The sequence below is a fragment of the Panulirus ornatus genome, chromosome 30, assembly GCF_036320965.1.
Source record: "Panulirus ornatus isolate Po-2019 chromosome 30, ASM3632096v1, whole genome shotgun sequence".
Lineage (NCBI taxonomy): Eukaryota > Metazoa > Arthropoda > Malacostraca > Decapoda > Palinuridae > Panulirus > Panulirus ornatus.
The window spans coordinates 21,800,008-21,818,706 of NC_092253.1; the positions used below are offsets into that span (position 1 = coordinate 21,800,008).

General features: G+C 45.1%; 1 protein-coding gene across 5 annotated transcripts in view; it reads right to left on the bottom strand.

Moving 5' to 3' along the window:
- bbx (bobby sox) overlaps positions 1–18,699 on the bottom strand; it is a 182,161-nt gene that overhangs the window by 95,174 nt on the left and 68,288 nt on the right. Inside the window, exon 1 of one of the 5 annotated variants that reach the window (XM_071679923.1) lies at positions 12,947–13,338. The exons of the other annotated variants lie outside the window; for them this stretch is intronic. The gene's annotated coding sequence lies outside the window, so the exon portion shown is untranslated. Of the gene's footprint in view, positions 1–12,946; positions 13,339–18,699 lie in introns of those variants that run through there. 5 annotated transcript variants of the gene reach the window in all.

Here is an 18,699-nt window from a genome sequence, read left to right on the forward strand (position 1 = left end):
CTATATATACATATATATATATATATATATATATATATATATATATATATATATATATATATATACACACACACACACACGAAGCGTCTATTTGATTGCCGTTTCCCGCGTCAGCGAGGTAGCGACAAGAACAGACGAAGAAAGACTGCATCCATTCTCTAGCTGTCATGTGTAATGCACCGAAACCACAGGTCCTTGTCCACATCCAGGCCCTACAGACCTTTTCATGGTTTACCACGGAAGCGCCACATGCCCTGGTTCAGTCCACTGACAGCACGTCGACCCCAGCATACTACATTGTTTTAAGTCAATCTATCCCGCGCACAAATTTCACCCTCCTGCGTGTTCAGGCCTCAATCCCTCAAAATCTTTTTCCCTCATCTTTTCACCTCCAATTCGGTCTCCCCGTTCTCCATATTTCCTCCACCTCTGACAAACATATCCTCTTTGTTAACCGTTCCTCACTCAATCTCTCCATATGTCCAAACCATTTCAGCACAACCTCTTCAACATTCTCATTCACACTCTTTTTATAACCACACATCTCTTTCTCAAACCACTTCATTTTCAAGACATCCACCCTCCTCCTCACAGCTTTATCTACAGCCCATACCTTGCATATATATATATATATATATATATATATATATATATATATATATATATATATATATATATATATATATATATATCATGGCGATACCGGACTCCGCCTACTTGTGGTTACGCCAAAGTTAAAAAGTTACCTTCATCGAGGATTTTTCATCGACAATGGACGAGAAAGCGTACAATCTCTTCATAGAACTTCCTACTCTAAAGGAATCAAACATTTCCCTGCTACTTGATGTAGCGCAGCTTTGAAGCTGCTGGAGCCCCGTAAATGGGATCCTGAAGTTATAAAATTCATATATATATATATATATATATATATATATATATATATATATATATATATATATATATACACACACACACACACACACACACGTTTATCCCTGGGGATAGGGGAGGGAGCGGGATGCTGGAAATCCTCCCCTCTCTTTTTTTTTATATTTCCAAAAGAAGGAACAGAGAAGGGGGCCAGGTGAGGATATTCCCTTAAAGGCCCAGTCCTCTGTTCTTAACGCTATCTCGCTAACGCGGGAAATGGCGAACAGTATGAAAGAAAAGAAAAGATATACACACGTAGTACACGGTTATGAGGATGTTAGAGAGGGAGGCGACCTCCCGTCGCGACAGAGCTGCTACCATTACACAACGCACTCCATCGATTTTCTGTATTTACATAAAACTATCTTGACAGCCTTGAGTTGTACGGTCAACAACACGACGGCGAAGAGACTCAGTTCAGGAATCGGCCTTTAAACAGATGAAGCAACGCCATAGCAACGAATCTGTGATACACCTCGTACCACATGCCTATTATAAACAATGCGGCTGATACGCGCAAACAATCAAGCCAACGACGGTATTTATTGGATAGAATTACTCTGCTACCTACTCATGCCATAACCCTTGCCTGGGCTGTCACTAGCATGAGAGACCTTCCCTTCCCACCGTAACGCAATATCCAAAAACGAACACCTGCTGCAACCGTGCCAGTTAAAAAGCACAGGCAATTCTGTGGAGGGGCCAGGCGTTAGATGACCTTTAATGTATTGGCGTCATATCATATTCGTACCTGTGTGCCAGTAACGCATATATATATATATATATATATATATATATATATATATATATATATATATATATATATATATATATATATACAGGCCCATGCAAAACATAAGAGCTCTTAACTCGGAACTTTAAAATGTTTTATCTAAGCTATATAAAAGTCACTATTTTCATCTAGGTACTTTAACAATAACTGAATAATATATATATATATATATATATATATATATATATATATATATATATATATATATATATATATATGGGTCAGCATGGAGTACTTGTTATTCATTTCACCTGACGAACCATCACTCACCTGTCATTAACTATCACTGGTGTAGTTCAGTAGCGATAATATTTCTATACCCAGCTGTGTCCCAGCCCAGGCGCTACACACATCCACCTCGTCCATTCCCCCAGCACCGTTTAATGTCATGGAACTTTGACATTTTAGCAACAACTCCCTCCCCAGTCTAGGATTATTCCTCGACCCATCTGGCGGCGAACGACTAACACTGCCTAACCTCCCTCCCTGCTTTGGATTCAACGGAAATTTACTAGCATTACCGTATTTACCACTGGCTTTTTCTTTCTTTTTACTACTGATCACACAAATGTTATCTGAGAACAACCGACTGTTACAAAAGTAACAACTTTAACCTCGCTCTGCACCGAATGGACACACATCTGTCTTCACATCTGTTACACTCAATACACGCGTTCAACCAACACACAAATTCAGTATCCCCTCACCGTACATGCTTCATTTATCTAACATCTTGTATAACCCACATTCATAACTTGTACATGATTCACAATCTAGTTTATACATTCAACATGTATCATCCAAGAGGAAATATCTATCTCACGTACACATATTCGTCAAACGTGTGGAATAACAAGGACCGTCAGCATACATCACACTGCCATGTTTCAACCTGGACACCACACCCAGCACAGCTGACACCACCATATCCCTCACGTACACCAGGAAGCCCGAACACGTACGGATGTTCCAACCACGTGACCCAGGGACACGCTTTCATTTCCACTCCACACTTGTACACCTACAAGAACGCACATAGTCGTCCACCCTAAGCACAGATGAACGGACATATTCGCCAACAAACACATGTTAGTGAACAGATGAACAAACATATACAACGCAGTGCATATTACCTAACCTATGCAGAAATACCTGCAACTAGTAGCATGAACATAAGAGTAATACAAATACAAAATACATAATCGCCAAACCCATGGACAAACAGGTGGTACATAATCGTATAAACAAACATGGGAAGATAACAACCGCCCACTGTAACCTACTCGTGGTTGGTTGCTTGGTGGTTTGTTGGGCTTAAGGCTTATCAACTGCCTGGATCGTAAAGGCCGTCAACCTCAAATTATACCACCAACCGAAATATCATTCACACCTTTCCTCAAGCGTCAGTGATAACTCCAAGCGCATAAACACGCTCACTATGTACAACACGGTCCTTGAAGCCTAGTCGCTTCACAAAAAGCCCTAGACTTCCCGTAACACTGTACCGCTAGGCTTGTGTGTTGATAATGTGGCTTGTGAGTGAGGGGTTTGGGGATGCTGGTGTATAAGGCGTTTAAAGGGAAAAAACTTAAATGTCTTTATAGATTCTGCTGCCAATTTCAATGAGTTCAGAAATTCCTTTGATTTGCTTAGGGGGAAAACACAACAAAACTGCTCTGAAAGAAAAAACAACTCATCCCTCAACGTGGCTAGCTTCCACACCCAACGTGTGTAAATAAATCGACCAGAGGAAATCTATGAAGACCGTCCCTCAACGGTGGATAGAAAGATATCCTCTCTCTGGCGTTAACAGCCTAACTGGCTCATCACACTAACAACATCCTAAGAATCTTAGCAGAAGAAACTACCTTACCCGTCGCAACCCAACAATTCAGGGGAAACTCCTAAGGAGTTTTGAAAAAGCAGCAAAAACCTTTTTGATATAAGCCAAAACTCTTAGAAGTCTAAGAGATCCAAACCAGTCTGGCTAGCCTTAATACTGCCAAACTAACCAAACCTTGTAAGTCCCACACATATGCAACCTTTCATTCACCTGCAACTCCAGCGCACCAAGTACCTCAACCTCACGTTCCCGATATAACCTCACCAATCAATGTACTACACTCTTACCTTGGTCAGAACCAACCCTAAAATAAACTGACTTAGCCCTGAATAGCTTGACCTTTTAATCCAACCAAACACATCCTTGACTCAATTTACCAAACCCAAACGAGGCTACTAAACCTTAAAGTATATAGCTGGTGCTATCGGAAGACGCCTATGTAAGGACCTTCCAAGAATTATGTGGTTCAACCTTTCCTGATGAACGAAAAGGAATGCAGTCTCGTCTATGAAATTCTCACCCCATAAGGATTCTCTCGGTCTGCTTCTGATTGGAGCGCGAAAGCCCCACTGATGGGGTCCAAGGATGTCGCACAATTAACATAACCGTACATATGTGAGTTACAGGTTGAAAAGCAGGAGAATACGTGAGCGAATGTGTATAAACATCTGTATTATGTACATCCGCTTGACGAAACACAATGTCTCCTATCAAAGGTAAACACAGTGTAATGCGTACCAAGAACGGAGTAAAAATAACATCTACATGTAAAGAAAATATGAAATACAACAGTCAATTTCAAGACAATTACAAAATGTAAATATAAAACTAATTATAACAACCACTACACAATACAAATGTGAAGGGCAGTTACATATATAGGATCTGAGACATTAAAGACACGTAACAAATAAGCAAAATCCACCTCCGCTCCTGCTTGTCTCCTTCAGACTACCATCAAGCTTGAGAAATGACACAGCCGCTGCGGATAAGATAACAGCCTCTCAGGATGATGGAACAGTTAACATAGTAGGTCTACGTAAGCAGATGACAAGTGATCCATTTCATGTGTCTCTCTCTCGCCTCATACCCATAAACTCGCCAAAATCCATACCGCAATACAGGGTCCAGAATTCTGACGTATGGATTGTAGAATATGACCATGTTCCCCTGAGAGTCGTCTAACTGGGGAGTTCGGGTGTTTCAGTTGTCTGTGACGGCTCTCCGTGGATAACCGTTACCTTCACTCATCACCATCGGAAGATTCATACAGTCTTTCCAATAAAAGCCACCTCACAGGTACTACATAAGCCTTTTGTAAACCGAAGATGAACGAAAATGTATCAAGATCTTGTCCCTAAAATTTCAAGAGGCTCCATAGAATATCAAATATAAATACGAACCAGAAATCGAGAGTTCTGAGATGCGGGTCCAAAATATGGTAATTTCTTAAAAGCTGCGTTCGTTGGCTCGGTGAGGGTAGACGCCGATCATAGAAAATTATCTATAATGGAAAGAGTAAGGCACGTGTGTGACTAAGAAGGAAGACTGCGTGGTTTCAAAGGAAGATGGCTCTGTTGTCTAGGAAGTAATAATTATATCACCATGTGTGTTTAATCTATTCATGGTCAGGATAGTAAGGGAGGTTAACGTGAGGGGTCCTGGAGAGAGGCAGGTCTACAGTATGCTGGGGGGGGGGGGGGGGGGGAGGAGGAGGAGAATCAGGTGTAAGCTCATGACACGGTTCTGGTCGACTCGAGAAAGAAAACGCAGATGCTGGTTGTCCGAGCTCGGGAGAGCGTGAGGAAGGAAGAAATCGAGAATTTGTGTAATATGGCAGCGGATAGGAGCTATAGGAACTGAAGAGAAGAGCAAAGGTTCTGAGTGCACTGAGAAGTGAGTGGAAGAAGTCTCTATCTGTGGAGGAAAAGATGGGTATGTTTGATGGCAAAGTTGGCTCGACGGTGTTGTAAGGGCCCTGAACGCAAATAATTGGAAAAGAGGGACGTGGTGCAAATAACATGCCCCAGAACAATATATGGCTGGAGATACGACCGTGTGTGAGATGACATCATGAGAGAAGTGTGGTAGTAACTGGTACGTGAATTGGAGAAGTAACCAGGATGAGCTGAAATGGTTTGGACATGAGAGTATGAGCGAAGAGAAACCAACGGAGAGATTAAACATGTCGGAAATGGAGGAAACAAGTGGCAGGGGAAGATCGAGACGGAGAATGAAAGGATGGGGAGACAGACGCTCTACGTTATCGGGACCTAAACATTCAAGAGGGTGAGAGACATGAATGGGAAGGGAAAAATAAATGGAACGATGTGGTACAGAGGAGACGATGTGCCGTCCAGCGACAGATGAACCCAGGTATATGAAGTAGTCATAGGATACCGCGGCCCGGTTTGTGGGTCTTTGCTGGGGACGCGGTAGGCTGGTTTTGGTACATTATATACAAGTATGGGGTGTATAAGCGCCTCTTCGTATGTTTCTTGCGGTAAACGGCTAACTAGTATGAAAAACTCTTTACGTTACATTCACTATCACAAAAGGAATTACATTTTCCCTAAACATGTTTCAGAAAATCAAACTCTGGCAAATAATACTAAAATGTCTTAAGTATATCGAAAACTCGGTCAACCAGTGAACACATCAACATTAACTTCAGTGTCCCACTTCAAACTCCCTCTGGTACGTCAGTACAACCCAACAGTAAACTGGCAGTTGGTACTTTGAAAGCAACTACGTGTCATGGAGGTTGGTTTCGCAGTTTTTTTTTTTCCATATTTTTTCGATTTCTTTTTTCTACTTCATCTTATCGTTCATTACTTTAATATTCTGTTCACGGTTGGCTGGTTTTCTTTCGGCCTCTGGCCTAATCGACTGCCAAGGTCATTACTGCCGTCAGCAGCAGCTCCGATATAACAACAACGGAAAAATTTTGAACATCACGAGTTGAAATCTGTAAGACTACCCCACGCTCTTACTGCTTCCATGGTCCACGTTATCAGGAAACATGTGAAATTAAATCTTATATCTCGTTAGGCTACCGATTATCATATTTCATAATTATGTAGTTTGATTTAAGTTTGCATTCTGAAACTAATATAATTTTCTATGGCCCTTATCATTATCATCATTATTATCACATATGGCATTAAACTGAGTTTTGGACGAGCATTATCCAATAATCAATTATACCTCACTAATGAAGTAAGAAAGAAAAGAGACTAGTTACTAGTTACTTGATAAATGATGATGATTAAGTAAGATAACCATGGGGGCCTATTAGCCATGGTTTATCTAAAACCCCTTAACACGAACATTAATGACCCAACTAAGCCAATGGACTGCCAATCATACCGTGACCACTTATTTTCCGGTAGGCTAAGGAAAGGCCATGAATATTGTTACATTTAATATCTACGTGTATAAAGACCAATACAAGTAATGTGGAATCATACATCCCAGAACACCTGCTCAGAACAATAACTTAAACATCCTAATTCACGAGTGTTTGGGAAAATCTAGTTAATGTAAAACTTTAAATAGTACGCTATAATTCCTGCCGCCCACCATAATACTAACTTGCGGCTCTGCTTACGTCTCTGGTGACTGTTCCCTCCTGTTACACACACACACACACACACACACACACACATATATATATATATATATATATATATATATATATATATATATATATATATATATATATATATATATCCCTAGGGATAGGGGGTTTAGAATACTTCCCACGTGTTCCCTGCGTGTCGTAGAAGGCGACTAAAAGGGGAGGGAGCGGGGAGCTGGAAATCCTCCCCTCTCGTTTTTTTTTTTAATTTTCCAAAAGAAGGAACAGAGTGGGGCCACGTGAGGATATTCCACAAAGGCCCAGTCCTCTGTTCTTAACGCTACCTCGCTAACGCGGGAAATGGCGAATAGTATGAAAGAAAGAATATATATATATATATATATATATATATATATATATATATATATATATATATGTATATATATATATATATATATATATATATATATATATATATATATATATATATATATATGCAACACTCATGCATGCAAAGGGACATCATGTAATGATCTTACAAGCGAGGACGTTTCTAACATGACGCTCCAGATACAGTTTGGTAATGGCTGCCTGACTTATGCCCCGGTGCATTCCTGGGATACACGAAAATTACGGGTGTGGGGCAAGAACAACTCCGAGCGTGAAGGACATGCCGACACACACAGAGGGAAGGGTGTAGAGATAATAGTTCGTGTAGTATTCTAATGATTTCTCTCCCTAGAACACCTACCAGCTCCAGTTCACCAACGTAAAGTGACGAAGAAGTTCTGCCATTGATGCGTAGTTCTCATGACCTCCTAATCTTACCCGTCTCACCTACAAAAACGCCCGCGCCAGCCTCCTTTCCTCATGAATTCGAGTATAGAAATGTCTCATCGTCCATTATCCCCCCCTCACAACTATACGCTTCATACACTTGCCTCACACCTTCTTCCACACGTTGCACTTCCATGGTGGACCCCGGAATCCACGTTTATATTCAGATGTTGCGTTCATAGGAGTCTGCGTTACCAGGGGGAATGCATGCATGGCAGTGTCCTCCTCCTGAACGTTTGCTTTATCAAACCAACGAGGTTAGGAGGAGAAGCATGCAGCTGTGCCGACTTATCCACGCACATCTGTAGCGACGAAACGTGCACACCACCCTAACGTGTGCTACCTCTCTCTCTCTCTCTCTCTCTCTCTCTCTCTCTCTCTCTCTCTCTCTCTCTCTCTCTCTCTCTCTCCCGACCGCACTGTGTCCCTCTACTTGATTCCCTGCCCGGTAAGTAGGCGCACATCTGTCTGGTGCATGTTTATTATCGTTTTCAGTTTTCGCAAAAAAAAAGAAAAAAAAATACGTACAAGCCATAAAACATCTGCTCAAGATACAGTAAACAATACTGGGGAAAGCTTCAGGTGGTAGACACCACTGAGGAAAACAAGTGTCCCGCTCTAACTTAATTTTAGAAAAAAAAATCGTATCTACTTTCAAATGAAATGCCAACACTGACACCTAGCTCTACTTCGAAACGACTACCATAACTCGCAGCCATGGTGGGAATACATGCCTTGAAATAACCACGAGAGAGAGAGAGAGAGAGAGAGAGAGAGAGAGAGAGAGAGAGAGAGAGAGAGAGAGAGAGAGAGAGAGAGAGAGAGAGAGAGCAACGAAACTTGGTCCAAGACTCACGCATAGCATCACCTCTCTCTTCGTACCACGAACCCTGCGGGCGGAGCTAGTTCGGGTAGTCTTAGTCTACGGCAGACATGCACGTATTAGCGACAAACGTAAATCAGGTCCTCCACACCTACTGTATACCAGGCGATCAATACGAGGCATCGTAGCCAAACGCAAGGAAAGTAAACTATGCGTAACTGGGGCATCAACCCTAGTGTTTCCAGAAGATTCTGGAGCAACCACCGTTTTCTGTCAACATAAATCACACACAATAAACGCAACGTAGCTGAACATGGGAGAAAAAAACAGCAAAACGAAGCGGCAAAAGTGGAATGGATTCGAGGACGCATATCACCTGAGCTAGCTTATCAATACAAACACCTGTAACAAATAATATCACATCATTTATAAATTCAACGCATGATCGAACGCTGATGTGATTTGCAACGAAATAGGTTCATACCTCTGTGTGTAAATCGTTATCCAAGATTACACATTTGGCTTTCACGCAAGATACAGTATATTGTACAACAGCATAACTGGATAGTACACCAACCAAAGAATTTACTTACAATTCAGTACACGAACTGAAAAGATTCCATTATGACCACAAAACGAACAAGACCAAAATCATATTCGACATATGATTCTGAACATACTTATTAATTAATCAGACCCTAATAAGATTAAACCACATTGAAAATGTCGCCAAATATAACCAAATTAACCCATACTGTACTAAATTCGACATTCCAAACATCCTAGTCACCAACAAATATATCAAAACTCCTCTGGCCTGAATAAACCAATTAACGGTACATAAAGCTATACAGGACTAAATATACCAATTAAGCAAGCAGGCGGTTATATGACTTCAAAGTAACACTCTGGCCATACCACACAGCGGGGGGAAAACTTAATTGTATACTCACACTGTGTTTCTACCTGTGATAAAAGAAAAATTACGTTCGTTTATCATGATTTCCAAAAATCCAAAATAATCGTCCGCAGTCCATCACAGGTTAGGAGGTTAAGGGGATATAATCAAAACGAGCTAAATGAAAATAGTATTTCGTAGCATGTTAATAAGAGGCTACAAAATTATGCATAATGAGGAAATGAGAATAGTGTAATTGGTGAAAAAAAAAAAATGAGAAAACTCGTATGAAACAAAAAAAAAATCACGTGAAATGTCAGTTTTCATCTAAGGATATTACTATATATCAGTTATATCTGGCTTCAATTTCATCCGACGACATTCCATTTAGTCCAAACCCATTTCCAGTAATAATAAGATGCTAAATAACAGCGAACCTATCAAGTAACTTCAACAATTTCATCAACAACCTTACAAAACATTCGTGGATGATAATAACCCACTTACACCATGCCAGCAGACTCGCAACATGCAGCCACAGAGAATCAAGTTCCATCCATCAAAGTATACTCACAGAATAATCATCTCCACAGAACGCTCTCAGGAGACATAAACAAACCATAATGTCATCTATTAAACTATGACAAACGCTGTTACCAAAACAGTAGTCAGACATGAATAAAATACCAAGTTCTACAAAATAACCAAACTAAAACCTTGGCATTCTAAGCTCTTTGAGAACTAATCACATTAATTCTAAGAGGATTTCTGATCGCGGTAACAAATGACATCAATTCTAAGCTAACAGGTTATTCTGAGCGCTTGAATACAAACGGGCTATATATGTAATCACATAAACACTAAGTTATATGCACTTCCGAGTTCGTAAATATAACGTCGCACTTACAATATCTACAGAACTCTAAAAAATTACTATGGACAATGTTAAGTATCTGAATCTATGGTAAACCATTGGCAAAATAAGATACACAGGTCAATAATACAACCAAATAATCAAGTCCCCGATAAAAACCAGTCACAGCTCTGATGAATTAGAAAAAAAAAACTGAGTTCATATCCAGCAACAGCACACGCGAATCAAGCCAAAAGCTCTGAGATGGCTGGCTCAAACCACCTTCTCTGGGCTTAAGACCATATTATTTAAATATCACCTCTCTCCATATCACTAAAGGTGATTAGCATCAAGAAATTCAACCTCAAACCAGCACATATGTACCAACGACTCACATCTATATATATATCCAGGCAATAAATCATTCTGAAGAGTAATACGAAGTGGCAACTGGCTCAATCAGCAGACGAAGCTCTCTCTCTCTCTCCAAAATCTAATGGCTATATCCTTTCTCATGTGACTTACATCTGGTATTCCTCTTAGGGACTCTGATGAATCTTTTAGTGTGGCTAAATATACTCAGAAGAGATTAAGGTCTGGTACCAGTTTCTATTTTCTGAACTACCAACCCTCGGTCAGTCAACACAGCTAATTCTTTCGAGTCGATCCATTGTGCTAAGTGTTAAAAGGTGGACCTCTTCTTTCTTTTACATCAGCAGCAGAATCTTCATATATCATGGTTCATCTCTTCCCCTCTTTACATATAACATCCGACAATCATGCTCGTGACTTATAAACTATGAGTTAAACTCTTCACTTTCGTTTCCCATTAAATGGCATTCAAACTCATTCGCTCGTGTTCTCCCTCGCCTTATAGCGAACAATCCCCTAGTTCAGACTTGGACACTGTCTGTACCACTGGATCACACCGTTCCAATACTTACAACACAAAAATTGCTTCAAAATTTTATTTCTTATATGCCATTCCTTCTGAAGACTGCTGCCCCATCCCTCCACACTGTCAGGAAAACTGATGATTTCTGAACCTCTTAATTTCTCATGGAAACTCCTTTATCACTCAAATAGTCAAGTACGCCCTCCAACCAAAGCATGGGAATGGTGTTCGGGACTCGAAAGCGTTTCTCCTTCCAAGAACTACTCGAGTGGACAGAATTCTTCCGTCATTGTACACAGGGTACTGCTCAGACATCCGGGGGGAGCGGGAGGGGGGGTAATGTCGGGGTGGTGGTGGTGTTCTTCAACCTTAGTTCTCGACAGAGTTCCGTCACATGCTGTTCTCCTTACCAACTACCCACCCTCCTCCACCTCTCAATAATTTTCCCCCCCACCTCCCATCGCTACAATGATAATTGTCTTTCTTCGAGATATTACCACAGCGTCTTCTGCTTGTGAGCGTTAGCTGTGAGCGTCCCTCCTCCAGCTGGGTCAGCCAGCACCCGACAGGCCAAAAAGTCTCAGAAGTATTGCGTGAGCTGGCAACTCGCGGGTTGACCGATTCAATGTGTGCTTCTTCCACAGCTCAGCTGGGGAACTTGTTACCCTCTCATGCTTTCCCTCACTCCTACAACGTCCTGCTTCACCAAGCAGCTCCGCTCACCACTTGAAACACGCGGAGGCGGCGCTATACGAGTTATTCGTGGCACGTGTACACAAAAAACGAAACCATGATGATGTGCTTGTAATACGTGGACGTGAGGATGGGTTATCCTTTATCACCAAGTGTGTAGAGGCAGATAACAGGAGGTCAAGCCTGGGTGTGAGTGAGCACAAGGCACTATAGGAAGGTCATTCATGAGTGGTAGCGTGTGTGTGTGTCTGTGTGTGTGTGTGTAGGAGCGGGGGTGAGACCGCGGCTGGCTGGCTGGCTGGCTGGCTGGGAGTGTAGTGTGGAGATAGCGCTGGCCGGGGTCGTTCACCCCAGGTAGGGAAGGTGGTGGTGGTGCTGCTGCTGGTCATCTTCCAGTTGGAGCCTCTGTGGCCTTCCCTGGCCGTCACACACCCACACCACCAGGCAAGGTTACCTACCCATGACCGCTTACCGTATCCTCGCAATCTCTGCCACACAACACCGAGTAACCCCAGGATTGCCACGGGTTTTTGCACCGTTACTTAAGTGGTCTTTACCATTTGCCCCAGACTAAGGCAGCCAGTGTCACCCCAGAGAGGAACAATGGGCTGCAGGTAGAGGTGGCCCCGTGGGCTGCACTCACAACACCGCACACACTGACACGCACACGCACACGCACACACACACACACACACACACGCACACACCACTGTACAAGCAACTTCAAGCAGCGCAGATGGCAACAGTGTGAGGGTTGCTTACGAGCCCAGACTGAGAGACGAGACTGACCCAGGCGATTACCTGTGGCTGAGGTCAGGTGTGGGTGGGTAGAGGCGACATCAGCAGCAATAGCAGGAGCAGCAGCAGCAGCAGCAGGACGAGGAGCAGGAGTAGGAGCAGCAGGAGCTGTGGTGGTGGAGGGGAGGGGATGGTAGGTCCGGCAGAGCCAGCAGGCAGCCACTCTCTCCAGCGTACTTCCGCAAGAGTGGCTCCCGTCTGCCCCAACACTCACTACCACCACACGTCACTACACTCACTGACGGCGGGTCTCACCCCTGTACCACTGGCGGGAGGGCATGGCCGGGGAGGGTACACACGGAGGGCAGGCAGGAGAGAGACGACCTAGCGGGCGAGGCCCCACACTCACACACACTCGCGCGCGACCCTCCGCAACACACTCTACACCTCAACTGGCGACTTCAACGCGGCCGGCCCGGCACCTGTGTTGAAGCTGTGACGACGCGCTCCACATACTCCCTCCCTCCATCCCTCCCACCACACTCCCTCTCTACCTCCCTCCCTCCCTCCCACCACACTCCCTCTCTACCTCCCTCCCTCCCACTAACCAAACAATACACACCCCCGCTACAACCCCAGTACTCTGCTCACCACTGAGACACTAGCAGTACACTGACCCACTACACAGACCATATCACTTGCAACACCACCAAGGGAGGGCCACCAACCCCCTACCAAACGTTGCCGACATCTCCACCACACACACACACACACACACACACACACACACACACACACACAAACATATGGACGCACGCACGCACACACCGCCTACAATAACCCACTTCAGGGAACAGGTTCCAACACTCGGCCAATACCAGGCGGAACAAGGAAGGCATCATCCACCCCCTGCCACCAACAACCATCTCCTCCACATCCTGCCACCACTGCCCAGCTCCTTCATCCCCTGCCACCACCACCTAGCTCCCCCATCCCTGCCAAAATCAAGCTCCTCCCCGCCCTGCCACCAACCAGCTCTTCCTACCCCCGTCACCACCACCTCCTGCCAACATCTTCCAGCTCTTCCACCTCCCGATACCACCATCTCCTGCCAACATCTTCCAGCTCTTCCACCTCCCGATACCACCATCTCCTGCCAACATCTTCCAGCTCTTCCACCTCCCGATACCACCATCTCCTGCCAACATCTTCCAGCTCTTCCCCCTCCCGATACCACCATCTCCTGCCAACATCCAGCTCTTCCACCACCCGTCACCACCACCTAGCTTCACCCTTCACAATACCACCATATTCCTCCACCCCCTCTCACCATCACCTAAATCCACCAGCACCACCTAGCTCCTCTTTCCAGCCCCCTGCCACCACCACCCCGCTCCTTTACCCTCTGCCAGCACCACCATCTCCTCCACTCTCTGCTGCCAACACCCGGCTCCTCCCCCTGCAATTGGTGTCAGCCAACCATACCATCCAGCTCTAACAGTGGTGTCAGCTCACAACATTACCTATCTCCACCATTGGTGTCAGCTCACCACATCAATCAGCTCCACCAGTGGTGTCAGCTCACCACACCATCCGGCTCTATCGGTGCTGTCAGCTCAACACAGTCCAACTCCATCAGTGGCATCCGCTCGTCACACCATCCAGTGGTGTCAGCTCCCTACACAGCTGTACTGGTGGTGTCAGCTCCCTACACAGCTGTACTAGTGGTGTCAGCTCCCTACACAGCTGTACTAGTGGTGTCAGCTCACTCCACCTCCGCAAAACGGCCGCTCATAACGATAACAAAAGGAGTTGTTTGAGGACATCAGTCACGTGCTATGTTAATCCACACCATCACCCATGCCTGTGATGCATCTCCTCGCACTTCACCTGCCCCTACCAACCACACTCTGCTCCCATGAGCGGCGCCTCAAGCAAGTGACATGGGTGCTGTGGGGCCTTCCCTTCCTGTGGAGGTCCAGGTACGGCTCATGACCGGACCAGATCCTCGTGCCGAAACCGAGATCGGAACTACGAACGTCATCATCTACGGTAGAGGTACAGAAATCTCTGGCCAAATTCATAGGTGGCGGGTTGAACGACCTCCTAGCCAAAAGGTTCCTCCACCTCCTCCTCCTCCTCCGACCAGAGCCGTGCATCTCACGGCCAGTTTCCTGACCCAGTCTCCCCGCGCCATGGCCGGCCCACGTCTGGCCTCGTACCGTCCATAATGATGGTACTCGCTGTGTCTAAATAAACACACCACCACCACCACCACACGGGGAAGTGAAAGACGGAGACAGTGAGGGAGGGAGGGAGGGAGAGCGGTCGCGGAGGAGGAGGGACTGGCTCGGCCGCTGATCCGGAAAAATGTCGCAATACCTGAGGGGCCCGATACTCCCCCTGCCGCACCCCAGGTAGGGGTGCGTGGCCCGATATTCCCCCTGCTGTACCCACGACTTAGGTATAAGGCCCAATACTTCCCCCAACGGCGCCTCTGACTGGGGAGTGGGGGGCCGCAGGAAGGGGGTGCAGGGTCCGATATTCCCCCTACGGCGCCAGACTGTGGTGCGGGGCTCGCTGCCGGAGTGTAGGTAGGGTCCGATACACAACCACCCTCACACCCCTTCCAGGCAGGGGTTTCATAGCCTGACACTACGGCATCTCAGGCTGAGGGGGAGGGAAGACCTACACATGGTCCTGAGGTCCGGCCTGTCCCACATGTTAGCTGTGGCCCTCCCGTTCCATAAAACACGTGGAACAGAACGAGGCAGGTAGGATAGGAGATGGGTGCGGATGAAGACCCTACCCTTACACCAACTCTGACATCATGGCGGATGGTCGCTCATAACAACTTACTTTCAACCACAACCTAACTACAACCATTCAACATGTGTCAGAGCACTAGCCACCAAAGTGGTCATGACCACAGCCTGGGTACACTGGCGGATGATGCATCCATCACCAGGGCCTGAGTGTCGTGGGTGGATGATGCATCCATCACCATGGCCTAAGTGTAGTGGGAAGATGATGCATCCAACACCAGGGCCTGTGTGTAGTGGGTGGATGATGCATCCAACACCGGGGCCTGGGTGTTGTGGGTGGATGATGCATCCATCACCAGGGCCTGAGTGTAGTGGATGATGCATCCATCACCAGGGCCTGGGTGTACTGTATGGATGAAGCATCCTCTACTGGCATCACGACCATACATCAATATTTAGACTAAAGTAAGACGCAAGAGAAAGTAAATTGTTGAAGCAACAAGTGTTAGTTTAGGCGACTACAGTGAAGACTTGGGAAGATGAGGATCATTGTGCGGTATATATATATATATATATATATATATATATATATATATATATATATATATATATATATATCCCATCTATCATCCTTATTCGATTCCAAATTAATGGGGTGAATATGGTACATAATCACTCACCAATATCAACAACTCAAGTCTCGTGTGTCAAACATGAAACTCCACACTTGACAAAAGTCGTTTTTACTCTCACTTTACACCGGCGATTCGTCGACCAAGACCACACCCGCCTCCATTCACAACACGCATCCACTGCGTCCTATACCCGGTAGGCACGCCTCCAACACCTTCACGTAAAACCTCCCCAGCCCCCAGTCAACTTCTCTGACGGCATCTATCCATCTCCGTGGTCTACCTATATCCTCTATCCACTACCTAGTAATCTTCCTGACCATCCTATCTACTGCTATACCTTCTGTATGATCGCACTTCCTCACATCATATTACCCTTTTCACATTCTTAATTCTTCTTCTTGAGAATCCTTCGAAATTCAACTGCCTATCCAAATCACCCATTCTCTCTCTCTCTCTCTCTCTCTCTCTCTCTCTCTCTCTCTCTCTCTCTCTCTCTCTCTCTCTCTCTCTCTCTCTCGACGCTAACTATCATCATTACTCAACCAATTGCCCTACATACAACCAGCGTGTCAAGCAATCGGACCAAGGTCATCCATTTCACCAACCACCCCCAACAACAGCACACCACTCCTCACACAGCCAATCCTCGTCCAACCCATCGAAGTCCCAACCAGTAACCACATCCTCAGCCAAAGTCCCAACCAGTAACCACATCCTCAACCAAAGTCTTACGAACACAGTCGCCCTCCCAATCCGGCCAATGCTTCTTTGGATGCTTACCCTTCTAATTACACCGCAAGCCATCAGTCTCAACTACCACTCACCCTTCTCAACCACCACATAACAACTCGGAGGTAAGTATACGTTCCGTACAATCAACCTATGAACGTCAGTGACAAGGAATGGTCGTGCGTCTGAGCGTGCTTGAGAGGAAAGCCCTGAGCATGAGCTAATTACTCAAACCCATTATTCCAACCATCACCACCAGGGCACCATACCTTGCACCCAGCCACCTGTGCTGCCATCGTCAACTCCCTCAAGACCCCCACACAACCTCCCGGGGAAACGGCGCCCAAACTGAAGTCGTGAACACAACCACGAAAGCCACTATTCTCGCGGACTCTAACGACACGGGAGTCGTGAAGCCAATGGACGAAAATTCGCTAAATCTTAAATTCAAAGCAAGGAAAAGAAAATTTTATCGAGGATGTAAGGCATGTGTACGTGTAGGAAGAGAGGAAAGTGATTGGTTCTCAGTGAATGTAGGTTTGCGGCAGGGGTGTGTGATGTCTCCATGGTTGTTTAATTTGTTTATGGATGGGGTTGTTAGGGAGGTGAATGCAAGAGTTTTGGAAAGAGGGGTAAGTATGAAGTCTGTTGGGGATGAGAGAGCTTGGGAAGTGAGTCAGTTGTTGTTCGCTGATGATACAGCGCTGGTGGCTGATTCATGTGAGAAACTGCAGAAGCTGGTGACTGAGTTTGGTAAAGTGTGTGAAAGAAGAAAGTTAAGAGTAAATGTGAATAAGAGCAAGGTAATCACGTACAGTAGGGTTGAGGGTCAAGTCAATTGGGAGGTAAGTTTGAATGGAGAAAAACTGGAGGAAGTAAAGTGTTTTAGATATCTGGGAGTGGATCTGGCAGCGGATGGAACCATGGTAGCGGAAGTGGATCATAGGGTGGGGGAGGGGGCGAAAATCCTGGGAGCCTTGAAGAATGTGTGGAAGTCGAGAACATTATCTAGGAAAGCAAAAATGGGTATGTTTGAAGGAATAGTGGTTCCAACAATGTTGTATGGTTGCGAGGCGTGGGCTATGGATAGAGTTGTGCGCAGGAGGATGGATGTGCTGGAAATGAGATGTTTGAGGACAATGTGTGGTGTGAGGTGGTTTGATCGAGTAAGTAACGTAAGGGTAAGAGAGATGTGTGGAAATAAAAAGAGCGTGGTTGAGAGAGCAGAAGAGGGTGTTTTGAAATGGTTCGGGCACATGGAGAGAATGAGTGAGGAAAGATTGACCAAGAGGATATATGTGTCGAGGTGGAGGGAACGAGGAGAAGTGGGAGACCAAATTGGAGGTGGAAAGATGGAGTGAAAAAGATTTTGTGTGATCGGGGCCTGAACATGCAGGAGGGTGAAAGGAGGGCAAGGAATAGAGTGAATTGGATCGATGTGGTATACCGGGGTTGACGTGCTGTCAGTGGATTGAATCAGGGCATGTGAAGCGTCTGGGGTAAACCATGGAAAGCTGTGTAGGTATGTATATTTGCGTGTGTTGACGTATGTATATACATGTGTATGGGGGGTGGGTTGGGCCATTTCTTTCGTCTGTTTCCTTGCGCTACCTCGCAAACGCGGAAGACAGCGACAAAAAAAATACATATATATATATATATATATATATATATATATATATATATA